Here is a 26,937-nt window from a genome sequence, read left to right as displayed (position 1 = left end):
CACTGACCCCCTGGGGCTCCTCCAGGATAGCCGAGCCGCTCAGTTGCTACACCTAAGCAACGGGGCTAACATCGCCAACCACACAGAATGACTAGGAGGCACAGGGCCTTTGCACTGGCTGCTCCCTCTGCCGGGCGCGCAGTTCTCCCTGACCTCTCTCACCTCCTGGGATTAGTCCTCCCTGATTCCCCGCCCCATGCACGTGCACAGATGCACCCTCTCCCTCCCGCTCACCTTATTTCATTCTTCTCCTGGGCACCTCAGTACCTGAAATTCTATTTTGTGTCTCTCTACTAAGATATCGCTTATCTCCCAGTGGCCTGAGAACCCCATGAAGAAAGGGACTTCCACAGTCCCCGGCACCCAGCTGGGGCTCCGTGTCTAGGCTTTAAGTAATTAAGGAAGCCAATCTGCTGAAACTTTGTGCACAAAATCAAGGGGAAAATTGTGTGTGATTTCACAGCAAAGTTAGCGTGAAAATGTCAGTTTGAGAGCAAAATTCAGGTGAGTTTTCAGAATGAACCCCGAAACCTCTAAGAAATTCTCTGCTTGGGGAAGGGTCAGGCTGGATCCAGCCCCACCTCCCATCTCCCACCTCCAAGAGGCAAAGTTTGAGCAGTGGGACCCTGGGGACCTCCCGAGGCCTGCCTTGGCCCCTAGCTGCTGTGCCCACCCCTGCCTGCCTATGGGTGGTCCCAAAACCAGAAGAAAAAAAGGGGAAAAGGACCCCTCCCTCCAGGCCTCTGCACATTATCGGTGGGAGCCCCGTTCCTGGCCATCCAGGGACCATTCCCCAGAGCCAGGGCCTGATCAGAGAAATCACCTGCAAGGAGGAGGAGGAGGAGGGGATCTGAGAAGACTGGGTGTCTCAGGGCAACCACAGCCCCAGGCAGGAGCCTGGGGTACAGCGTTTAGCAAGTCTCTGCCCGTATGCCCTTGGGAACAGGCCTCTGTTTGGCTGCTGTCTCCAAGAAGGCCTCCAGGATATCCATGCCCAGCCTGAGCCTGGTTGGGGGTTCCTGGGGCTCTTCCACAGTTTCTACACCCCCCACCTGAAACCTGGGGGGGGCCTCCTTTGCCCCACCCCCGAGCATTTATATATAGCTGGTTCCAAGGCCAGTGGGCACAAATCTGTTTCCCAGTGCACAGCTCCCAGACAGGGACGTGTACGGATGATCCTCCGTGTCTAGGCTGAGAGAACGTGGGAGCCCGGGCTGGGGAGGGGGCTCTGGAGGATAATCAAGAGTGAGGGCTGAGCTGACAAACCAAACCTGGGTTCGAATCCTGCCTCAGCTCCCAGCTTGTGCATTTGTGATAGCATGACTGTTATCATTATCAGTTAGATGTTCTCTCTTCAGAGGGAGGCGGCCCTTTTTTTCAGGGGAGGTGTTTCAGAGGCACAACATGACCACTGGGCCCCAGAAAGGCAGACACTGAGAAATTACATCTGGAAGCTCGTTTAGCATGTTTTCCTCCAAACTGATCTCCCAGTTCCCTGAAGTTTCTGGCAAACATCCACCCCACCTCTCCACCCTACCACCTCCCTCCATCTGCCTCACCCTCTCCACCTCACACGATCTGCAGCCTCGTGGCTCCTTGGAAGCCCAGGTCTCTCCCACCTCGGGGCCTTTGCACATGCTGTTCCCTCTCCCCAGAGTGCCAATCTCCCAAGTTGTCACATAGTACAATCCTCACCTTGTTCAAGTCTCCGCTCAAATACCACCTCCTCAGAGAGGGCCCCTGGGAAGTCCTCCCAGTGACTAAAGTGGACACCTCATCCCCCCTCTCTCACTGCCCTGTTTACCCAATTCCCCGTCTATACTGGGAGTTGTAATCAGATCATCGGACTCCCTCCCCTTGGAATGTCAGCTCCCTGAGGCAGGACTGGGTCTGTCTGTTCACTGCTGCGTCCCCTGGGCGGTGGTGGGGGTGGGAGTGGGGAGCCTGACACATCGTAGGTGCTCAGTAAACTCCGAGAACCAAGGACGTCCGTTTTGGGAAGCCTGAGGTCTGTAGGCAGAGAAGGAGGCAGAAGATTGGGGCTGCCACTCCATGCTACGGACCCAGCAACGGAGCCGGGGATGTGCCCAGGCCCTCTGTCCCTACCCCCCAACCAATGCCCCAGTGACCCCACTGACCATCTTCTTTCTCAATATCCTCCCATGAACCACTTCCCTTCCAGGGCCACCTCATCCTGGGGGGAGGGGGTCAGAAACACCCCTGCCTGTGGGTTCCTCTCAGCCTCCCCCAGCCCTGCAGGCAGAAGGAGACGGCATCACTCTTCTCCTGTGCAGATGAGGAACAAAGTCAGGGGCCCAGAGAGGGGAAGTCGGGGCTCAGCATGCTCCAAAAAACCCCGCCTTTGAGATAAATAGTTGGTGATGCAATATTTTTGGAAATCAAAATGAATGCAAAAACATCCACCACGAACAAAGGACGGTCATTCTAAGTAAAGACAGGTCTGACCCAGCACAGGCGGGCTTCCGCCTCACTGTCCCCACCCCAATCCCAGAGCGAACGTTGGCTTTAGAAAGATGGCTGTCCAGCACCAAACACGGTCCCCAGTGACACTCTGGTTCCAGGCGGAGATCCTTGGAGGCTGTGTCCACAGGAGCGATGATGGGCAGTCTGGCCTGCGGCTCAGAGCCCGGGGACCCACCGAGTGTCACATGGAGGTGGTCAGCACGGCAGCATGCTGAAAATCAACCCTGAGTCGGAGTGCAGCGGGCAACACGGGGTGGGGGATGCCAGTGGCAGGATCCAGACTGTAGGAAGCTGCCGGACAAGGGACCCCAGTTCCTTATAATAAATAAAGAGCAAGGAGAAATAAAGAAGGAGGGAGGAGAAGCTAAGAAGTCAAAGAGACAGGGCGCCTGGGTGGCTCAGTTGGTTAAGCAACTGCCTTCGGCTCAGGTCATGATCCTGGAGTCCCTGGATCGAGTCCCGCATCGGGCTCCCTGCTCAGCAAGGAACCTGCTTCTCCCTCTGACCCTCCCCCCTCTCATGTGCTCTCTTTCTCATTCTCTCTGTCTCAAAAAAAAAAAATAGAAGTCAAAGAGACATAAGAGATATTTCAACCCAATGCCACACTGGCTTGGAAAAGGATTCAAACAAACCACCTGCAAAAACAAATGTATATATTATACATACATATTTTTTAAATCTACAAATGTAAATATAAAATGTTGGCATACGTTTGTATATAATATATTCACATCTATAGTCACTATATTTGCATATAGCAGATTCACATGCCTTTACATGCTAACATTTATATTTGTATATAATATATGCATGCACACATACACGCAATTCTCATTATTCACCGAAAACACTGAATTAGTGAATGCGGGACCATCGACCCTAGAGGGAATTCAGGGTTCGGTTCCTGCGAGCCTCCGTCACAACTTTTTCATCGACCGGTCCATCCATAACCTTGTTTTATGTGTGTTTCTGTTTAAAGACACCTTGTTTAATACCTCTGTTGATTTCTTACCGGAGCTCACGGCCAACAGCGCGATGACTCCTGCCTGCCCGAAGAACTATAGAGCAAGAGAGCCAAGCCTTGCCTTGGGCCACCTCAGCTGGGAACGGGAACGTCAGCAACTCAGATTTCTGCGTGTGTCCGTGAATTGATTTGGGAGTTACAAATAAGTTTTAGTGAGCGGGAGAATTCGCAAATACAGAACCTCCGAGTTATGAGGATTGACTGCATATATTTGTATCCAGTATCTGCAGCTGTGTAAAAAATATATAAACATATGATATATTGATGCATAGTATATAAATCTATATTTAGCTACAAAGATGGGTAGAAATATCATAAACACATATTTACTTAGACATATTTATCCAAGTCAATATGAAATATATATGTATATATTATTTATGTGGAAAATCAGGGACAGTGTAGATTTGCTGGTTAAAAAAACAGAAAGGCACAAATGAGCCCCAGTTGGTACCCTAGATTGTCCCATCCCCTTGGTCTCTCTTTCTGGAATTTGACTCCATGGGACCAAGCGTCCTGGCCACAGCTCTGACCTCCACACGCATGAGAACCCTCAATATAAATCCTTTGAGGAAGGAGGAAAGGGAGCTGGCTGGCCTGGGCTCTCACACAGTGAGAGCTGGAGAGCTGGGATCTGAACTCAGTCCCTGTCACCAAGCCAACCGCTCTTACGGGGCATCTCTGCAGGCCGAGCCTTCCTGCCTTGTCCCTGGGGTCCTTGCAGGGTCCTCGCTAGTGCCACATCCTCCAGGGGCTCTCTGAGCCTCAGTTTCCCCCTGAATAAATGGGACACGTGTAGCCGATGAGCTGAGGACTCTTTGGTGACCAGCACGAGGAGCTCCACTGTGCCCTGGATGCGCCGGGATGTCCGCGCTTCAGAGGAGCGTCTCCCCCTTCACCACTCTACGGATTTAGTCCAGGCCCTGGTCACATATTTCAGAGCCTGCCCCAAGAGTGATCATGGTCATTCATTCACTCTCGTACTTAACAAATATTTCTTGAGCACCTGTTGAGCCGGGGCTGGCTCTAAGGGCAAACTGCCTGCTCTTGAGGGTGTGGATCAGCTAGAACTCCTCCAAGGTTGCCGAGGGAATGCAAAAGGGTGCAACCAGTTTGGAAAACAGCCTGGAAGCTTTAAACCCTTAAACATCTTGGGGTGATGGAAAAGTTCTGGAACTAGATGATCGAGATGGCTGCACAGCAATGTGGATGTACTCAGTGCCCCGAACTGTTCACTTGAAGAGGGTTAAGTTCATGTCACTTGAATTTCACCTCCATTAAAAAAAAAAAATCAGACAACACACGTATGATTTGACCCAGTTGTTCCACACCTAGGTATTTACTCAGGATGAAAACGTACGTCCACAGGAATGTTCACAGTGGCTTTATTTGTAATCTCGGAGACTGGCGAGAATCCAGATGCCCATCAGCTGGTGGAGGGAGAAGTCAACTGCGTCCACCCACACACAGAACACTCATTGGCCACGAGAGGGAACAATGTGCTGATCCACGAAACAGCAGGGAGGGAGCTCGGGATTATGATGCCATAAGAGAAGAGACAGACGAACACGTCCTGGATGATCCCATTTATGTAAAATTCTAGAAAGCGTACACTCTGGTGACAGAAAGCAGATGGTGGATGCCTGGGATGAGGGTGGGAGTGGGGACAGGGAGGGGAAGGATTATGAGGGACCCAGGAAACATGTGGGGTGGACCTGTTCACTAATTCCATTGCAGGTGTCCAGTTATCTCGAAACGCATCCATTGCACACTCTAAATAAGTGCAGCTTTTTGCCCCTGCATTGTATCGTGATAAAGCCGTAACCTGCATCCCCTGGAGCTGAGGTTCTAGCAGGGAGACAGGCAGTAAGCAAGGAAGGAAGTGGTGAAAGGGGTGTTTTATTCAGCTGCTGGGGGTAGGGGGCCCACGGGAGCACAGACCCCCGCCCCCAGGAGGTGGGGGGAGGAGCCATGTGGCTTCCTGGGGGAAGGGTGTTCTGGGCAGAGGGAGCAGCCAGTACAAAGGCCCTGAGGCAGGAAAACCCTGGGCAGGCAGGCCTGGGTGGCTGGAACAGAGTGATGGAGGGAGGCAAGGGGAGGGTGGGTCTGCCAGAGGGGTGTCTAGGAGCTGAGATGGAGGCCGGAGCAGGGTGGCAATGGAGGGAAGAACAGGATCAGGGTACATTTTGGAGGCCGAGGAGGTTCCAACAGCCTGAATGCAGGGACAAGGGAGAGGAAGGGGTTGGGTGACTGTCCCTCATGTCTCTGAGGGGGATGGACCCCTTCCCACGAGGCTGCTCCTCTCTCCCATCCACTTGGCCCCGGGGTGGCCCCAGGCCCAAGTCCTGGCAAACCAAGGCAGTCTGACCAGTGTCACTGATCCCCAATGCTGACAAAAGGCCCTATGTCCTATCTGGCCAGAGGCCGAGGCCTCCCCAACAGACACATCCCTGTCTGGGCCCAAACTGCACCGATTTTATAAAAAGGAAGTTTTAAGAGAAAATACTTTTAGATCATCCAGATAATGATTTTGGAAAAGTCTCGGTGTTGGTACAGAGCGTTCTGGTCTCCCCTTCCCTCTTCCCCTGATACCAACTTCTTACAGGTCCAGGGGACATTTGTCGAAACAGAGGAACTAATGCTGGGACAGTGCTGTTTACCAAACTCCAGACCTTATTCGGATTTCTCTGCTGTTCCAGGATCCCATCTGGACACCCCAAGCTAGGCATCAGTTTCAAAACAGCACTTTCTGCCCCTTCCCCACCACGTTCATGAAAGTTACTACATTTTGCATTTACAGAATTGCTGAGCTAGAACAGAGTTCCAAACTCCCTTCACCCGGCTTCCCCCGACGTGGACGTCTTGCACAACCATGGTGCTTTGTCGGAAGTAAGATGCTGACGCTGCCCGTGATTTTATTTTAATTTAATTTTTAAATTTTAAGTAAGCTCTATGCCCAGTGTGGAGCCCACATGGGGCTTGAACTCTCGACCCTGAGATCAAGACCTGAGCTGAGATCAAGAGTCAGATGCTTACCCACCTGAGCCACATAGGAGCCTCCGTGGTCTTAAACCATCATGGGGACACATCTCCTGAAACACATCTTGAATGTTTGGGGACCTCTGTGGCATGAGCCTCACACTGACATGACTTAAAGTTTGGGGTCAGGCAGGTTAGGGCTTCTAGTCCTACTTTGGCCATACCCTGCTGTGTGACGTTGAGTGAGTCACTTCGCCTCTCTGAGCCTGTTTGCTCTTCTAAAGAATGGGTAGAAGCAGTGCTGGCCTCGCGGGAGAATGGGCTGGGGACTGTCAGGCACTCGACAAATATTGGCAAGTTTTAGTTTTGTAGTTTCCTAAAGGCCTCGGCATCTGCCCACGGAATAAAGGGGCAGGTGTGGGGCTCCTTCAGCCAAAGCAGAACATGCTGGTTTCGATTTCCCAAGAGAGACACGTGGACGTGCCGGAACCCTTCCCATCCCCATCTGGCTTCCCCATATGGCATCTTGACCTTCCCAATGATGCCAGAGGGCAGCCTCACGTCCCAAGCTTGCACGGGAGGAAACTGAGTCACGGAGAGCGTGAGATGTTCACCTTCATCACTGAGGGATCCCCCTCCATACATAAATGAACGATCTGTTCTCTTACAGGCACACCTCGGAACGTGCTGGGTTTTGTTTTTAACTCACAAGACACACGTAACATTCACCATCTGAACCATGTTTAAGTGTCCAGCTCAGTGACATCAAGTGCTTTCACGTAGGTGTGCAGCCGTCCCCACCATCCATCTCCAGAACTTGTGCATCTTGCAAAACTGAAGCTCAGTCCCCACTAAATGCCAACTCCCCACGCCCCTCCCCCAATCCCTGGTGCCCACCACCTACTTCCTGCCTCTATGAAGCTGATCACTCCAGGGACCTCATGTAAGTGGGGTCAGACAGTCTCTGTCCTTTTATGACTGAATGTCCTCAAGGTCCATCCATGGTGTAGTAGGTGTCAGAATGTCCTTCCTTTTTAAGACTGAATATTACTCCATCGTATGGATGGTGTGCTTTGTTTATCCATTCATCTGTCCCTGGACAACTGGGGTGCTCCCATCTTTTCTTTGACTACTGTGGATGATGTTTCTGTGAACATGGCATACAAGGATCTCTTGGAGACCCTGCTTTCAATTCTTTTAGAGATATATCCAGAAGCGGGACCATTGTCATATGGTAATTCTATGTTTAATTTTTTTTGGCGGGGGGGACAGCAATTCTGTTTTCCACAGTGGCTGCAGCATTTTACATTCCCACCAATGGGCACAGGGGTTCAAATGTCTCTACATCCTCACCAACACTTGTTATTTCCTGATTTTTGGGTAGTAGCTATCCTAATGGGTGTGAAGTGGTATCTCATGGTGGTTTTGATTTGCATTTCCCTGATGTGCTTTTTGGCTCTTTGTATATCTTCTCTGGATGAGAACATGTTTTTAATTCCTAGGGGCCACTCTGAAGCAAAGAGGAGTGGCCAGCTTCCTTCTGGCAAGGGGGGAGCAGCTTCCTCAGGAGCCCCCTGATCACCTACCGTGTGCTGGGGGTCTCCGAGGGGGAGACCCAGGCTCTTTAGAGATCAGCTCACTATTCACGACTCTGCCACACTGCTCGACATCTCCACGGCTTTCCGTATGCAGTTCCGTCTGCCTGGAATGCCCTTTCGCCCGCTCCACTGGCAACACAGAAAACTCCTACTCATCTGTCAAAACCCAGTTCAAAACCTCTTCCTCTGTGAGATTGCTCCTGCTTATTCCCATTCACTTATCCATTCAACTACCCCACATTTATACTGGGCATGGAGCAGACAGCCTCATCCAAGAAAACACAGTCCCTGCCCCCATTCAGCCCACAGTCTTGCTGTGATCCGTCTCTCCCACTGACACAACCCAATTGTCCTGAGTCACTATTTATTATCTGGGTGCCTCAGAACTTGCTCTTCCCTGAGACAGGATTCTTACCCATGTAGCTGATTCAACAAGGCACTGAATTCTCACAGCTATGAAACAGGCACTATTGTTATCCCCATTTTACAGATGAGGAAACCGAGACTCAGAGAGGTTAAGTGGCTTGCCCAAGGTCACACAGCTGGTAAGTGGCCAAACCGGGATTTGAACGCAGTCAGCCCAGCTTGAGAGTTCACACGGCCCTGTGTCTCCTCGAAGGGATAGGCTTCCAAATTTTTGTCAGCCTTCTTGAGCCCATCCCCAAACCCCCACTTTGTCCTTGCCCCACCTCCCCAGATTTGAGACCGGTTCCTTGGCTGTGACCTGGCCAGAGAGCCCACCTCCCTCTATCTGGACCATATACCTCTGTTGATGTGGCAGGGCCTCACCGCATCCCAGGGCCCTCCTCCCCGCCCCCTGCTGAGTCATATCAACCCAACGGAACCCTGAAGTTTTTCTCACAGGTGCTATAGATACGCCGTTATCTCCTCCACCTGCTCCTGGACACTTCCTTTCCTTGAACCCAAGGGCGGGGCCAAGCTCTTTTTTTTTTTTTAATTGCGGTGAAATTCACATGACATAAAATTTACCATATCAAAGTAAACAACTCAGTGGCACTTAGTCTAGTCACTATGTCATGCAACCACCACCTCTAATTCCAGAACATTTTCTGGACTTGACCTTGTCCCCTTTTCCCTTCCCCCAGCCCCTGGCAACCGCTAGTCTACTTTCTGTCTCTATGGATTTGCCTATTCTGGACATTTCGTACAGATGGGATCTGACAACAGGTGGCCTCTTGGGTCTGGCTTCTTTCGCTCAGCATGTTTTCAAGGTTCATCCACTTGGTAGCGCGTATAAGGGCTTCGTGCCTTTTTAGGGCTGAGTAATATACCGTCGTGTGGATGGACCACACTGTGTTTATCTGTTCATCGCTCTGATGGACATTCGGGTTGTCTTCACTGTTGGGCAATTGTGAATGGTGCTGCGATGAGCATGCGTGAACAAGGTTTTGTTTAAACACCTGTTTTTGATTTGGGGGGTATATTCTTAGGAGTGTAATTGCTGGGTCATATGGTAATTCTATGTGTAAATTTTTGAGGAAATGCCAAGCTTCAGCGACTGCACCAAAACAAAGTCACCTGACTAGGACCCAAGTTCAAATCTTGGCTCAACCACTGTGACCACATGATCCTTTTCCTTCCCCATCATGCATCCTGCTTTGTCTGGTAACAACACCAGGTTCTCCGTCCAGGAATCGCCATCGCGTCCTGGCCAGGGGTCTGTCCATCCCAGAGCCCCGGACTCCCTTGGGGTGGGAAAGAGGGTGGAACTGGGGAAAACCGAGACAGCTCCCCCAGCTAGTAAAACCCCCATGGACAAGGCAGCCCCTAGATCCACTTGGCGGAGGGGAGCAGAAAGGAGAGGGTGGCCTTGGCAGCTGCCATGGACTCTTAAGCCAGCAAGATTTTAAATCTGTTTTTGCACAGAAATAGCCGGGGAGATCTTAGAACAGGAATGAAAAAGAACCTGTGTTTAGAGCCGTGAGCTGAGCGTGCAGGCAGCCGGCAGCGTTTAGCCTGGCGCGGGCGATCGAAAGCAAGCGTGCGGTTACGGTCGTGTTCAAAAATACGGCTGCGAAGCAGCGAGCTCGGGGCTGGGCCATGCGCCCTGTAATTCTCTTTCCAAATAAAAGGCAGAACTATTCCTGGCTCAGCTTGGGGACTTCTGTGGCCGCTGAGGCTCCAAGGAGGCCAGCCTGGAATGTCAGGCATGGCCCGCGCCCTGCCCGGCCAGGGCCTCTGCTGCCTGGGAGTTTACATTTCGAGCCTGTCATTGTAAGGCTTTTTAATTAAAATGTTCTTCCCGCAGGGGCCGTCCAAGGCTGCCCAAGCCCGGGACCCCTTACACAGGAGACCCATGGGCTTGTGGCTAAGCGCTGGGAGTGTGTGATGTTTGGCAGCTTGAGTCACTTTTGAGTTATTTGTGGAGGGGATAAAAAAATAAAATAAAACCAAACATTGTTTGAAGTTCACCAAATATAGCATTTTGCATTTCTATAAGCAAAGCCCTGATTTTAAAAAATAGTGCATGTTGGAACAGCCCTACGGAGGAATGAAGGCTGTTACCACGTGGGTGAACCTCGAAACTATGACTGTTATCAAAAGAGGCCAGACACGGGCGCCTGGGTGGCTCAGTCGGTTAAGCGACTGCCTTCGGCTCAGGTCATGATCCTGGAGTCCCGGGATCGAGTCCCGCGTCGGGCTCCCTGCTCAGCAGGGAGTCTGCTTCTCCCTCTGACCCTCCCCCCTCTCATGCCCTCTATCTCATTCTCTCTCTCAAATAAATAAATAAAATCTTTAAAAAAAAAAAAAAGAGGCCAGACACAAAAGGCCACGTGTTATATGGTCGCATTTATAGGAGATGTCCAGAATATCCAGAGATGGGGAGCAGATCGGCGCTTGCCGGGAGAAGGCCGGCGGGATGGGCAGGGCCGCTGGGAGGCATGGGTGGCACGGGGTCTCTCTGCCTTTTGGCACACGCAGCAATCCGGCTTACAACAGCCAGACCTGTCACCTTCCAGTCCTGCCACAGTGGGAGCAAACAGCGCTCAGGCAGTGCTCCTCCAGAGACCACACAGCCACGGACCTGAGCTTGCCCAGATGGCCGAGGGGGCCAGTGGGGCGGAGGAAAAGGGGCATACGGCCCTGGGAGACCGACCCTGACCGCCCTGTTCCCCCTGCTGCAGCCATGGAGTCTTCCAGTCACCTCTAACCCCTGTTCTGAAGCTGGGGTACTGCTCTCCAAAATTCTGGTGCCCACCTCGTGCCCAAAGATCTGACTTCATTGGGCGCAGTGCGGGGGGAGAACCAGGGCTTCCGTTTCACAACATTTTATTTTGATAAACGTGCAACCTAGGGAAATGTTGCCGGAATAATATAAGTGAACATCTATTTACCCTGCACCCAGACTTACAAACTGCTAACCATTTACCACTCTCTTTCTTTCTCTCTCTCTTTACGTGTAGACATACACACACAATTAATATAAATTATCGATTTTGTATATAAATATATATGCACTTGGGCACCTGGGTGGCTCGGTTGGTTAAGCGACTGCCTTCGGCTCAGGTCATGATCCTGGAGTCCTGGGATCGAGTCCCGCATCGGGCTCCCTGCTCAGCGAGGAGCCTGCTTCTCCCTCTGACCCTCCCCACTCCCCATGTACTCTCTCTCATTCTCGCTCTCTCAAATAAATAAATAAATCTTTAAAAAAATATATATATATACACTTGATAGAAATGATATATATATTCATAATTTACTTTTCTAAGATTTTATTTGTCAGAGAGAGAGAGAGCACAAGCAGGGGGAGCAGCAGGTTGAGGGAGAAGTAGGCTCCCCGCTGAGCAGGGAGCCCGATTCAGGACTCCATCCCAGGACCCTGGGATCGTGACCTGAGTCAAAGGCAGATGCTTAACCGACTGAGCCACCCAGGGGTCCCTATATACATAATTTATATATTAACATATATGGTATCAGTCTGCTAGGCTGCCGTAACAAAATACCACCGACCGGGTGTCCTAAACGACAGAAATTTATTGTCTCATGGTTCTGCAGGCTGGAAGCCCAAGGTCAATGCGTCGATCGGGTGGGGGGTGGGGTGTTTCCTCCCCAGCCCCCTCTCCTTGCCTTGCAGACAGCTGCCTTCTTGCCAGGTCCCACATCACATGTCTTTTTCCTGAATGCACACCTATCCCTGGTGTCTCTCTGTGTCCTCTTCTTATAATGACACCAGTCAGATTGGATTAGGGCTCACTCTCTGGCTTTGTTTTACCTTGGTCACCTTGTTCAAGGCCCAGTTTCCAAACACAGTCACATTCTGAGGTGCTGGGGGTGACAACTTCAACAGATGAGTTTAGGGTCAGGGACACAAATATTCAGTCCATAGCAATATAATATAATATCATTTTTGAGCCATTTGAGGATATACTGCAGACATGCTCCATGACCCCTGAGAACCAGGAGATTCTCCCACACAACTCCCAGACAAATGTCGCACTCCCCAAATCCCACCTTTAGAAATAACATTATCCAATCTACAGTCACAGATCCCTAACTTCCCTGGTAATATCTGCCAGGGTCTGAATGTTTGTGTCCCCCTAAAATTCATACGTGGAAACCCTAACTCCAGTGACATGGTAGTAAGAGGCGGGGTCTTTGGGCGGTGATTAGTAGGTCATGAGGGTGGAGCCCCGTGAATGGAATCGGTGCCCTTATCAATGGGACCCCAAAGTGCTCCCTTGTCTCGTCTGGTACGTGAGGACACGGCGAGGGATGAACCAGGGAGAGGCTTCCTACCAGACACCGAATCTGCCAGCACCTTGATCTTGGACTGTGAGAAATAAATGTGTTGATGAGCCCCCCAGTCCATGGTATTCTGTTACAGCTCCCCGAACAGACTAGGATGATGTCCTTTATGGCAACTTTTTCTTTTCTCATTTAGGGTCCCTTTCAGACTCACCTGCTGTCTTTGTTCTCCTGTCTTTTTAGCTTCCCTTCCTCAGGAGCGGTTTCTCAGCCTTCTTGTGTCTTTCACAGCATCGATATTTTCGGAGAGTCTGGGCAGGTGTTTCAAAGAACACCCCCCAGCAGGCCGGCCTGCTGCTTCCTTGTGACCGACCGGGTTCAGGCTGTGCATGTCAGGGCAGGATCCACAGGAATGACGCCTGATCTCCCCGTTGTGTCGCATCGGGGGGCACCAGAGGTTGGCTTATCCCGTGGCTGGTGATGTTAATTGTGCTCATTTGGTTCAGGTGGCGGGATCCTATGTCTTAACATCTCCCAGGGGGCACAGGAACATTCAGGAGGCGATGGAAACGACTGGCTTCAATCCCCTTCTCTTCTCTGCAAGTGTAGGGAAGCTTCAGAGCTTTGCCCGCACGAGCTGCTATGCCTATCTTGGCACTTCCTTACCCTGGCCAGGTGAAAAGGAGACTACAGGGCCCCAGCACGGCTCAGACCCTTCCCTAACCCTGAAGAGTTTCATAAAGGGGACCAGGTGAGGATGGGTGGATGCATTCCTGGAGGCTTCCTGGAGAAGGGGACCTCTAAGCTATGCCTGCGAATGGGCTGCACCCAGTGCCATCCCAGGATCCCAGGTTCTCGCCAACAAGTGTGTAGGGACCTCCTTCTGAGCTCATCCAGCGGGACAGCCTGGGGGTTCACCGGCCCCCCATTCAGGGGCTCATTTTGACTCTCCCCATCAGATGCTTGTGGTGGTTTCCCAGCACAGCGGGCAAACTCACTCGGGTCCCCATCATCAGGGACCAGACCGCTATGCCTTCTTTGAAGTTTATGATCTCCAGGAGACAGGATTTCAGTCTCTTCTTTCATCCCTGCAGCTTTGGAGTCCGGACCACAGGCCAGTGTGTTCGGTGGCCTTGGAGGGAGAGAGAGGAGCTATTTTGGGTTCTGAGGGCTGTAATTTCTGCTGCTCAGAGAAAGCTGGGGGGGAGGGGGAAGGCGGCAAGAGGACAGACTACTGGCTTCCCTCATCCAATCCCAGTTTACCCATCTGCTAAAGGGGTGAGTACTTCACACCCCACTGGAAGGATGCTGGCTGTAAAAAGTCCATCCCAGAGTTGGCCCTCGGGAGCCAGAGGGAGCGATCTCCCTCTCCCCCTCTGCCTCCCATCAGAACAAGGCAGGTGGGGTGGGGGTTGGGGGGGAGGATGGTGATTTTAACCTCCAGGGGACACCGGCTGATGCCTGAAGGCTTTTTTGGTTGTCACCACTGGCAGGGGCTACCATCAACATCTGGTAGTGGAGACCAGGGACACTGCTCAGCTCCCTACCATGTATGGGATGGCCCCACCCAAGAGTGATCCAGCCCCAAATGTCAGTGGTGTGGGGTGTGCGAACCTACCGTAGAAAAATAATGTATCTCCCATGCATCAGGATGACTTTCATGTAGGTGACTTTGTGATTGAAAATATGAGTCAGTGTTACATGCAAGTATGTGTATTACATTGTTCCTAATAATGGTGACAGATTGGAAGCAGCTGAGGCATCTGTCAGTAGGGTAAAAGCTAAATATGCAGTGCATATATTCATAGAATTGAATATTAAACTGCTTTTATAAAGATGAAGTGTTCTACAGTAACTATCCTCACCCAGCGGCAGTTTTGCTCCCGGGGGGACATCGTCACACCTGGGAGGGGGTTACTATTGGCATCTGGGGGGTGGAGACCTACAGTGCACAGGGCAGCCCAGCCACAGAGAATGATTTAGCCCCAGACATCGGTAGTGCTGAGGTTGAGATTCCCTGGACTAAGGGAGCCGTCGGGAGGGGGACATTGGAGCCGAGATCCGAACACGCCACCTGAAGGGATATTTGCAAGGCCCACCTGGCAGGGGGCACAGTTGATGATCAGACTGGGGCAAAAATGATCCAGCAGGGGAGGAAGCAGGAGGCTGGTGTTGGCGTCCCTGGGCAAGGTGGAGGGGACTCAGCTGGATTGGAGAATAGCCAGCGAGGGGAGGAGACACTGCATGTCACATGTCACCAAATACTATTCCTCTTTTAATATTTTTCAACTATTAAAAAATGTAAACACCATTCTTATCGGGGGTGAGGGTGACAGCCAAGGGTCGTGGGGCTCCTTTTGGGGTAATAATTATCGATTGTAGTGATGGACGCACAGCTCGGTGAATATACTACAATTCATCAAATTGGACCATCTAAATAGGTGAAGTTGCATGGTATGTGGGTTATACCTCCATAAAACCGTTATAAAAAGAAAATACACAATAGCCAAAGGTGGAAACAACCCAAATGTCTGTTGATGGATGAATGAATAAGCAAAATATGGTCCATCCATACAATGCGATCTTAGCCACACAAAGGAAGGAAATTCTAACACATGATGTACAAGGTGGATGAACCTTGAGGACATTCTGCTGAGTGAATAAGCCAGTCACAGAAGGACACACGCTGCACGAACCCACTAATATGAGGTCCCTAGAGGGGTCAGAGTCACAGAGCCAGGAAGTAGACGGTGGGCGCCACAGGCTGGGGGAGGGGAACGGTGGGGCGGGGTTGGGGAGAGGGTGGTTAGTGTTTCCTGGTACAGAGTTTCAGTTTGGAAGATGAACGGTGGGGATGGCCGCCCATGATTGTACTTAATGCCCCTAAACTGGCGCCGCCACTGAAAACTGGTTACAATGGTACCTTCTGTTATGCGTATTTTACCACAATTAAAATAGAAAACGTTCTGGGCTCTCAGGCTGCACAAAAAAAGGCGGTGGGCCAGATTTGGCCCCAGGCCATAGTTTGCCAACCCCTGAGCACCCCCTCCCCCCTGCCCAGGTCTGTGAGGCCCACACACAGTGATCAGGTGGAACTCAGCCTCACCAGGCAAAACTGGGTGAGGATGCACCTGCTCTGGGAAGGGCAATGGGTGCCCTGGCAAGGCTGAGCCTGGGGTCTAGGGAGACCCCAGCAGGCCCAGGGCCAGGCGCCTGGGGTAGGGATACAGAGGATAGAGGAGGGATGATGAGTGAGTGGGTGTGGACGAAAATGGCGTGTGTGGTGGGGGGGCTGCTGGCACCCACCCGGCACTAAAATACTGCACATTTTGATAAGCCACGGCCGGGGGGTGGGAGGGGAGCCACGGAAGTAAGAAACCGGAAGATGCTGGTCGCTCCTCTGGGCCCCAGAAGCTGACCCCCTGAAAGCAGCAAGACCCTGCAGCTTGGGTGCCTCTCCTTCATGGAGTGTGACTCAGTCGCTCCCCAGCTCAAACCCTTCAAGGACCACTGCCCAACCCCCCTTGCCTTCAAGTTGCGTCCAGCCTTCCGGTCCCCAGGCACAGCTCCCTGGCCCTGCGGGAGTGGGCCCCGGTCACATCAGCTCTGGTCTTCGCTAAGGCTGTTCCCCCGCAGGCACTGACCACCCATCTCTCTCCCCGTCTCAGCTCCATGTGTCAGATTCCACACTGGAGCCCACTGTTTCCCCTGCCCTGGCCTGTCCCTCCCTCTGGCCCAGCACCGACCCCACCAGCTGCTCTTTCTCCCCAGACTCAGGGCCCCTCGGCGGTGGCCCTGACCCCTGACGGAGTTGGCCTTTCCAGGGGTCCCCAGCCTCACACAGCCCAAAGCCCAAGGGTTTGCTGGAGGACTTCAGTGGCCTATGGTGATGGCGCAGGGCTCGGCACGGAGAAGTATGAGGCCAAGCTCAGTGCCCGGGAAGCAGGGGGACAGGTGGGCTGGCAGAGCCAGCTGCAAAAGGGTTAGTTGTCCAGGGTGGCAGGCCCAAACTGGGGTGACAATAAATAGCTACAGGCTTGGAAGCTACTTAGGATATAAATTTAGATGCACCTTTTAAACTAGCCCTGAGCCACTGGCCCGTTGTCTCTATTGAGATGAGGCCCCAGACCAAGGCTGTTGCCATCTGTGGGGTGCTGGGCCTGGGGGCTGGGCCAGGGGAGAGGATCTGATCCTTGCCACTGCCAATGGTCTGGTGCTACCGACCCTGGGGGCTCCATCACCATCTGGGGTGGGGACTGTCTTGTGCACTGCAGGGTACTGAGCAGCACCCCAGCCTCGACCCACTTGATGCCAATAGCGACCCTTACCCCGCATTGTAACAACCCCAAATGTCTCCAGACATTGCCAAACATCCTCAGGGGTGCAGAATCACCTGACTCAGGCAAATGTCTTTGGACGGGCATGACAAGATCCCACCTGTGACGAAGCCACAAAGAAGGAAACAATAGAACAGGGGACCCCAGGACGTAATGTCAAAAGAGATCAGAGAAGGGGGCAGGGGCTTCTCAGGGGCCCAAGCGCAGAGGCCAAGAGGAACAGGGGGAGGGGTTGCTTCTGAGGGTCTCCCTGCCCCCAGGAGAGAACCTCTCTTCAAATGGGGCCTGGGGTTAGGGCCACATACCCACTCAGCTTGCACCCTAGACCCTGAACAAGTCATGTGCTCTCTCCCAGCCTCAGTTTCCCGATCTGCAAAAGGGTGGGTCTTCCCGTGCACAGAGGTCCTCTGGATCCTGGGGGCTGCTGTCAGAGCACGAAGGGTTGGTGAGAGGCTTTAAGAGAACCAAGGGGCTTTGCCTAGTGCCCCACAGCTGGTCCGTGAAGGAGGGCGGATTTGAGCCAGGTTCTGGCTTCCCACCGCATCCCACTCCCTCCGATAGAGAAACCGTCGCTGCGCACGGAAGACCGTGGGAGGAAGAACGCGTCAGGCCAGAACAGGAGCGTTGAGACGCCTCTGTCTGGGTGCACCTTTGCCCCGTGCCTCCTGCCAAAGTGCAGACGGCAAGCATGAGTTATTCTGCTGCCAAGGGACTCGTTTCCAAGAAGAAAATGACATGACATCGACAAAAAATAATGTCTTCCAAACCCAAGCCTTAAAATTATGTTGAATCACAAACTCCATCCATCAACAGATGAATGGAGGGGGGGAAAAGTGGTGTGTACATGCAATGGAATATTATTCGGCCATAGAAAGCAATGAAGCTCTGATTTATGCTGTAATGTGGATGACCCACAAAAACATCGTGCTAAGAGAGAGAAGACAAACACAAAAACCCACATACTGCATGATCCCACTTGTAAGAAACGTCCAGAACAGACAAATCCAGAGGGACAGAAGGCAGATTCACGGCTGCCAGGGGCTGGGGGAGGGGCACAGAGCGTGACATCTCATGGGACGGGGTTTTCTTCCAGAGTCATGAAAACATTCTGGAACTGGACAGAGGTGGTGGTTGCACAACACAGCGAATGTACCAAATGCCACTGAATTTTCCACTTTAAAATGGCTAATTTTATGTTATGTGAATTTCACGTCAATAAAAATACAAGGGTAAAAATAAAAAACAGAAGCATAGAAAAATCCACCAATGCAAGCATTTGTCTATCCAGTTGGGGGTGGGGGTGGGCACACGGTTTTTTTGTTGTTGTTGTTTTGTTTGTTTGGGGGGGGTGGGTTGCAGGGGAAGGGACAATGGAGTCCGGGGCCCAGCCTGGGAGTCCGGTGCACGGTCTTGGCCAATTTGCCAGCGCCCCGGGGGGCCCTCCTCGGGCTGGCGGGGGCGCCGGGCTCTGAAGGCTTTTCTGTCAGGGCTTTGAAAGGGGGCCAGGTTTTTTCCCCGGAGCCGAGCAGTCTTGGGCCTGTTGTTCTCAGCAATCTCGGGGCCGCGTGTTAGCAGGAAACACAGCCAAGTAGGGCTTCCTGCGCGTCGGAGAGAGGAAGCTCCGTAATGTTCTGGAAGGCCGGGTTAAAAATAACCCCGGTATATAAAGACAGTAGAGGGTCCCCTCTCTCCCTCACTCGCGAGCAGGCCGGCTGGATGCAGGGCCAAGCAGGTGGTTTGGGGCCTCAGGCAGGCCAAAACCCCCGTCCTGAGCCGGGGGCTGGGGAACATCAGCCAAGTTCAGAGTCCCGACGCTGCCTGGCTTCCAGAACTTAGAGTCAGGGACACCGTGGGTGTTCCTGTTTTAATCACTTTTCTCTAGCAGGGAATACAACCCCCAGGCGCTATCAGGGGACAGGAACTCAGCTGAGCTGCGATTTTGGCTGTGCCGGGCTGTGACGTCCGCAGCTCACCCAGGCTGGGGGCACGACAGCCCAGGTTCGAATCCCGACTCTGCCCCCCTGACTCCGGGTCCCAATCTCCTCATCTGCAAAATGGGGCTATCACAGTGGCTCCTGCCTTGTTGGAAACACTAAACACGTACAGCAGAAGCCCTAGTGCATGTTACATCGGGCTGAGCAATTACTGTGACTTCTTATTTCAGGGCCTTTACTTCCCTGGGTCTGTTATCCATACATCATCTCATTTAACCTGCGCATCGGTTCTAGTATTACCCCATCTCCCCCTCACCCCCCGCTCCATAACATGTTGTTCCAGTTGTCCCTGGAGTTTTTCTGAGCCTGGTTTTGTTTATTTATTTTTTTTAAGATTTTATTTATTTATTGGACAGAGAGAGACACAGCGAGAGAGGGAACACAAGCAGGGGGAGTGGGAGAGGGAGAAGCAGGCTTCCCGCGGAGCAAGGAGCCCGATGCGGGGCTCGATCCCAGGACCCCGGGATCATGATCTGAGCCGAAGGCAGACGCCCAACGACTGAGCCACCCAGGCGCCCCTCTTACTGTTCCATCCTTAACAAGTTAAACGTTCAGAGTTAGGAGGGCACACCGGGTAGATCGATGATTGTCACCCTTAGTAGGCAGATTTTCTGTGCTCTGAGTTGGGCAAGGTCACCTTGTCCTAAAAGGCTGTCCTTGTCATCAGGAGAGCGAGATCAAAGACCTATTGCTGCCCGAATTTTAGGACAAAGCCCACGCCAGGGTTTGGGGTTTCTCACCCTGGGCTGAGCGGTATCGGTGTGACAACTGACCAACATCAAGAAGGAGAGAGGTGACCTGTGACAGATCCCACACATATTATAAAGGATCACAAGAGCACATTATAAACAACTTGATGCCAAGCAATTCCATGGCTCAAATGACACAGACGAGTTCCTTGAAAGATACAAACTCCCAAAGCTCACTCAAGAAGAAATAGATCACCCGGTTAGCCATACACCTATGAGAGAAATCAATGTCGCGGTTGAAAACTTTCCCACAGAGAACACTCCAGTTCTGGACGGCATCACTGCTAAAATTCCCGAAACATTTAGGGGAAGGAGTAATACCAGTCCTACACCAATGCTTTCGTGCAACTGGAAGAGGGGAGGAGGTTTCCCAACTCCTTCTCCAAGGGGGCCGCTGTGGGGTGCGCTGGGGACTTCCCGCCGTTCAGCAGAGCCCCGGGGGGCCCCACCCCACCCCACCCCACCCCACCCCACCCCAGCCCCAGGACGTTTCCCTCGCCGGCCGTGAGTGCAGAGCCCCGCTGGGGCTCGGGGAAATGAAAGAAACGCTTGCTCTCCAGAAATCTGATCCAGACGTTCCAGTTCCCCTGAACGGCGCCTTTGTACCCTGAGCGTGGCCACAATTAGCGCCGACCCTGGCTGCGGCCTGCACATCGCGGCCGCCAGGGCTCTGAGGCCCCTTTCAGAAGGGACTGTTGTCCTCCACCAGCTATTTTTAACTGGCCAAAGGGGACTTGTTATGGGCTGCGAGTGCGCCATGAGGGGGGCGTCTGTGCGGCCAACGGACGTGGCAGGCCAGCCGGGGAGCTCGGGGTGCGCGGCAGCGCCCTCAGGCCTGGGCCACAGGGAACGGAGGCACCCAGCGGCCACTCTGGGCCTCAGTTTCCCCGTCTGTCCAATGGAGGCTTGAAGTCCATCAGGGGCTTCAACTCCAAAGTAGTGCGAGGGCCAAGTTCCATCAACCAATCCTGGGGTCTCGCTCAGTCCGTCTCTGTGCCTCTGCCTCTGCCTGGCTCTCTCTGGTGCTCTCTCCATCTCTCCCTCTCCCCCGCTCTCGCTCGCTCTGATCACCCCCTCCGTGGGATGCGGTGCATTTCTGCCCTGCCTGAGCAGGGAGCCACTCTCTCCTCCAAGAACAAGATGCCCAGTCCTCCTGCCTCATTTTCTTTAATCAGAGAAAGTATCACTGCTTGGTCGGTCGAGCGATCGTACCCAAATCACCTCCCCAGAGCGCCCTGTGTGTGCCTGCCCCCTTGTTCCACTTTTCGTCAGAGTGAGCAGACTTCTGCTCTGCTTGAACTTCTCAGAACGACCCCGTGTTCTCTCTGTGATTCAAGTTTCCTAATTAAACAAATAGATGCCCAGGCCCCCTCCGGAAAGAGGTTTCCCCTTCTTACCGAGAAGTCCTGGTTGGCGGGGGGGGGGGGGATGGTGAACTCCCAAGGGGTTGAGCTCCACTGCAAACCACCCACGGTGCAGCAGAACCTCCTGCTAATGCTCCTCCACATTATGGAGCCACAGAACCTCCTGCTAATGCTCCAAGCCCAGAGGGGAGACCAAGGCTCAGAGACGGGACGTCACTCCCCCCTCCCAACAGGGTGGCTGCTCGGCTCCAGGAACAAGGCTTTGAACTAAAGTGTCTCCTGATTATTGAGGTTCAAGATCTTTTGTGTTCATCGCTTGGCTCCTGCATGCCGGGTCTGTGGGGGAGAGGGGCAGGCCCCTGGGTGAAGGGTGGTAGGGTCACAGCCCATGAGGCTGCCTTGGCGGGGCGGGACGGGGGAGTGCTGTCCAAAGAGTAGCCTTACCCCTGCTCCTTCCTTAGCACCCCAGTCCAGGCGGGGGTTGGTCCCACGGTGGCTCTCCCATGCGCCCACCCTCCCCAGCTGTGACCTGAGCACCTTCGGCCCATAGATGGCATGTCCTTGAAAGGATCCCCTGGGCTCAGGGGCCACACAGATGGGTGTCAGAATCCCAGCTGGCCATGCTGAGTCTTTGGGCAAGCTCCCTGACCCGACATCTGAAAACACCCAGCACAGCTCGGGACAGAAGCTGTCCAATGAAAGGTCCCTGCTCCCTGCTCTCAGCTGTTCCTGGGCTCTGACCATGGACTTGGTAATACTCCACGTTTCCTCCTGGACGTGCCTTGCCTGATTTTTTTTAAATCGTGGTAAAATATACATAACATAAAATTTATCATTTTAACCATTTTAAAGTGTGCAATTCAGTGGCATTGAGTACATTCACAATGTCCTATAACCGTCATCACCTCTGTCTAGTTCCAGAACATCACCCCAAAGGACACCCCATCCCCGTGAGTAGGCACTTCCCCTCCCCCTCCCCTGGACCTTGACAACTGCTGATCTGCTCGCTGTCTCCATGGATTGGCCTGCTCTGGACGTTTCACATACATGGGATCATGCACTGTGGGGCCTTTTGTGTCTGGCTTCCGCTCAGCACAATTTCTCAAGGTTCATCCATGTTGTAGTGTGTGTTAGAGCTTCATCCCTTTTTCCGACTGAGTAATATTCCACTGGGTAGAGGGACCAGATTGTGTTTATCCCTTCATCAGCTGATGGAGATTTGGGTTCTTTCTACCTTTTGGCGATTGTGAATGGTGCTGCCATGAACACATGTATTCGAGTATTTGCGTAAACATGCCTGTTTTCAGGGGTGCCCAGGTGGCTCAGTCAGCTAAGTGTCTGACTTCAGTTCAGGTCATGATCTCAGGGTCCTGCTTCTCCTTCTCCCTCTGCCCCTCCCCCTGCTCGTGTGCTCTCTCTCTTTCTCTCTCTCTCTCAAATAAATGAATAAAATACTCAAAAAAAAAAAAAAAAAAACAATACCTAGGACGTCTGGGTGGCTCAGTCGTTAAGCATCTGCCTTCGGCTCAGGTCATGATCCCAGGGTCCTGGGATCGAGCCCCACATCGGGCTCCCTGCTCCGCGGGAAGTCTGCTTCTCCCTCTCCCACTCCCCCTGCTTGTGTTCCCTCTCTCGCTGTGTCTCTGTCAAATAAATAAATAAAATCTTAAAAAAAAAAAACAAAACCAATACCTAAACACCTGTTTTCATTTCTTTTGGGTAGATACCCACGGGTGGACTAGCTGGGTCATATGGACACTCCACATTTACCTTCTTGAGGAATCCTGCCCCATTTTAACCCTGGCAGGAGTAAGCCCAGATTCTCCACTCCCCTGTGGACACACCTGCTGTGCATGGTGCCCCCACCACTGCCCACCAGGAAAGATCCTCACATTGCCAGATTCTCTCAGCCTGGGGCTTCCACATCGGTGCATTGACCCTGGTGACGATTTGAAGGAGGTGACACAGGAAAAGCCTCCTGGCAACTGCTAGGACCTCAAGTCAAGGTGGTTGCTCTCCATCTCCCCCACTCTCCCCGAGATGTCTGTCCTCTTCAGTGGCGGGTTCCTAGATAAAACCCAGGACGCAGATAAACAATGGATAATTTGTTAGTACATCCCACGTGATGCAAAATTTAGGATATACTTACACTTTAAAAATTATTGTGTATCTGAAATCCAAATTCAACTGGGCATCCTGTGTGTTGTTTGCTAAATCTGGTGGCCAGCCTTTGTGACGGTTGCTTCTCACAGCCGGACAGAAATCCCCCCAGATCACAGACAGACTGAAATTGAAGGCGACTCTGGGCATTTGGGGTCCCAAGCATCCAATCCACCTGGCCCATTTCAGGGACTCCCCATTGGGACCCAAGCTGCCGAGATGTCTCCAATTCTCCACGGGTTCCTGGAGGGAAGGTCTGGTGACAAAGACTTTTGTTGAGACCCTGGGAAATCTTTGAAGGTCTGTGTCAGTCAGATGACAAATGATCTAAATTTGTCCCCAACCCCAGGCCGCCGGAAGGCCAGTGAGCAAAGGGGTGAGCATCCAGGGTAGCCCCGTGAAAAGACACCTCACTGGGGCCTGCCTTCCGGGGCACTGAGTCTGATTCACGCTTCCTTGTATTCAAACGGAGCCCGCCAGGGCCGGAAGCTCCTCTGTGAGGGGCAGGTCAGCCTGGACAGGCGACACTTTTCCCCTCGACTTTTCCCAGAACCTGGTCCCGGGCCCTACATGGGGAGTGAGGCTTGGGAGATGTTGGTCCCTGCCATATAAATGCAAAATGTACATGTCACCGTCCACCCCGGGACATGGCTTTGACGGAAAAAAGCCACCTTCTCCAGGGCTGGCTGATGCATCAGGGAAAAGAAACCCAGCGCTCTGGTACATTGAGGAGTCCACAGAAATAGAGAAGAAGAAAAAGAGCTTCTAAGGCAGAAAAAAAAACATATTTTTCTTACCTTAGGAGAGAAAAATGAAATAGGTAAGGCCTACAAAAATCCACTCAATGATTTTAACTTTGTTTTTTTAAATGGGAGGAAGAAGGTCCCATTCCATGCAATATTTCGTACATATTTACTCTAAAAATGTAATTTAACTGAAATTCAAATTTCACTGGGCATCCCATGTTTTATTTGCTAAATCTGGCAACCTGGTCTTTTCGGGACAGTTGCTCTCACAGCCAGGCAGAAATCTAAAGCAGAAGCAAATGTGCCTCAGGCCCCGGGATGTCATATCGTAGCCCTGGGCTTCTCCCACAAAGACCAAGGGGGTCTCATTACAGGCTTGCACCATGAAGGCGGGCCTCCTCCCCGCTGGACGCATCAAAGTGTGGCCGAATGTGGGGAGGAACACAGGGACACGTATCTGGCATGTACCCATTTCTTGTCTGACAAAACTGAGGCTTGGAAGACAGACGCAACCTGAGCAAGCTCTAGGCCGTGGCTCTCTAAAAAAAAAAAAACTTGTTGGGGCAATGGTTTTGTCCCTTCTTGATGTCCTGGGGCCCCATGTGATGAATATTGTAGACACATTAGTGTAGATAAATGTGCTGACAACTTGCCTTCAGTTTCAGGGGGTCCGTGGACCCTCCGAGGCTCCTACGAGACAGCATGAGGACCAGAGACTTCAAAATCAGACAAACTCCTGGCTCAGCCGAAGATCAGTCGTGCCCTGTTTCCCCACCTCACTATGACCTGGTGGGCTCCACGCAGGGCCCGGCACATAGTAAGTCCTCAATCCATGTGCGTTTTCTCTCCAACCCCCCCTTTGGCCCTGCATCCCCCTCCCCCACACACTGGGCTGACCGTTTTAAACTCAAAACCTTGACATCTACTCCTGGAAGAAAAAAAAAAGGGGGGGCGGAAATCCCTCCTTACTACACATATTTCCAAAAACTGCCCTTTTGGTGGAAAAGTTTTTACGTCTTAAGAAAAACCCGATTGTTCGACCCAGGTCTGCAATAAACGTGTGGCTATTTTTAAGTGCCTGGGGACACACGCCTGCAACCCCGGGAAAAGAAGAAGCCGTTTGTCTCCCCCTGCGCGTCCAGAGTGGCCCCAGTGATGTGGTGTGGAGGGTGAGGGGCACGAGCCGTCAGCCTGCCAGGACCAGGACCTTCCTAGAGTCTTCCGGAACATTCACCCCTCGGGTCGTCAGAAATCCTACAGTCGGGGCCGTGCCTCAAAGTTCCAGCTCTGTGAGTTGCTGTTTTCTGTTTCATTTTTCCTCTTCATTTTTTTTTTCTTCTCTCAAATCACATTTGTTTTTCCACAATCGAAAGCACTCACACAGATCTCACCATGGCCTCCAAACACACTGTTCTGACCAAGACATGTAAACAACCCCCCCCCGCCCCCCCCCCCCCAGCCCCGGACACCGCCCCCTGCAGCTGGGTGTTTGGGTGACTCTGGAAAAATCTTCTGGAGGGGAAAGAAAATAGGGAGTTTTCCAAAATTCAACTCGGGACTTACGTAACCCAGAGTTTATGCAACCGGCCCCTGGAAACAGATCCAGCGGCCTCCTCCAACCGTGGAGGCTCGCAGGGCAGGGCGGAGGCCGTGCTGGTGGAGGGAAGACGCGAGAAGGGAAAGTGCAGTTCTGGCAGGGATCCCTGACTCCTCCACGAGCGTGATAAGGGGAATGCGGACAGCCGCTGGGAGGCCAAGTGCATATTTGAAATACGTTGGCAAGGCCGAGTTCTTGTAAACGGCCACAGATCTCCCGTGGAAACAGCCCCCACCACCCAGCCGGCCACGAGCCACGGAGCCCCAGGCACATCTGGTGGATGCCCGAGGGGAGCCAGGATCTTTTAGCCGCTTTGCAACAGGGGCTCCTTAATCGTCCCAGCGCCCTGGGGCTGGGGGCGGGGTTCCCCTCTGGCCCCAATCTTTCCCCAGCATACAGGAAAGCAAAGCCACCCAGGGCCCGGAGAAGAGAGGTGACCGGTTCCAGGTTGGTCCGTCCGATGCCACATCCAGTCCTTGCAATATTTTCTTTAAAGACCACCTGCTCCCTCCTCCACCCCAGGGTGATCTTGGGAACTAGGACCCGAGAAATTTGAAAAGTGGGGATGACAACCGCTTCCCCCCGCCGCTCAGAGGTAGGGGGAATGTCTCATTTCACAAAATGAAACCTGAGCATTTTTGCTCACCCGCTGCCCCTGAGTCTGGTCCCAAAGGCGGCGGATAGGATGCTGTCGGGTTCGGTCTGGACTGTGTGTTCAGGGTTTTCTGTGTGCAGACTCCGTGGGTCACGCCCTTAGGCAGCTGTGCTCTCTATCCTCTGGGGGTTGTTTTGCTTTCACGAGCAATGAATCAGTATGGCCACTCTGTCAATATCTACTAAAGCTGTGACCCAGCAAGCCCACTCCTGGAGAAACAAATCCTTGTGTCCGCACAAAAAAGAAATGTAGCCTTATTATGCAGAATGCCCCCAAAGGGAAATGCAAGTGTCATCGATAAATGGATTGTGCTGTGTTAATGTGGTGAAATATTACACACTGACGAAAAAGAAAAAGCCCCCGCTGCAGACCAAACGTGGGGGACCCCAGACATGAAACGGGGTACAATTGTGATTCCACACCAGTGCCATCAGCAACAGGCAAACCCCATCTCTGGTGACAAGGGTTTGAGGTGCCACTTCCCGCACTAGCAGTGGAAGCTTCCACGGGGCTAATGTTCCCAAGTCTGGATCTGGGTGACGG

The 26,937-nt window shown here is 52.6% G+C and overlaps 1 long non-coding RNA gene across 1 annotated transcript; it reads right to left on the bottom strand.

Annotated features, from left to right (window-relative positions):
* Nucleotides 1–22,846: 22,846 nt before the first annotated feature.
* On the bottom strand, nt 22,847–23,847 carry LOC118005412. The gene is made up of 3 exons (XR_004677824.1): nt 23,386–23,847; nt 23,129–23,303; nt 22,847–22,879 (listed from the first exon to the last, which is right to left on the bottom strand). It is a non-coding gene; the product is annotated as an uncharacterized LOC118005412 (long non-coding RNA).
* Between the last annotated feature and the right edge of the window lie 3,090 nt (nt 23,848–26,937).

This window comes from Mirounga leonina, unplaced genomic scaffold (genome assembly GCF_011800145.1).
Source record: "Mirounga leonina isolate KUSES-001 unplaced genomic scaffold, KU_Mleo_1.0 Mir_94, whole genome shotgun sequence".
In the NCBI taxonomy this organism is placed as follows: Eukaryota; Metazoa; Chordata; class Mammalia; order Carnivora; family Phocidae; genus Mirounga; species Mirounga leonina.
Note: the sequence above shows the minus strand (reverse complement) of the source record. Positions and strands in the feature narration are given on the sequence as shown.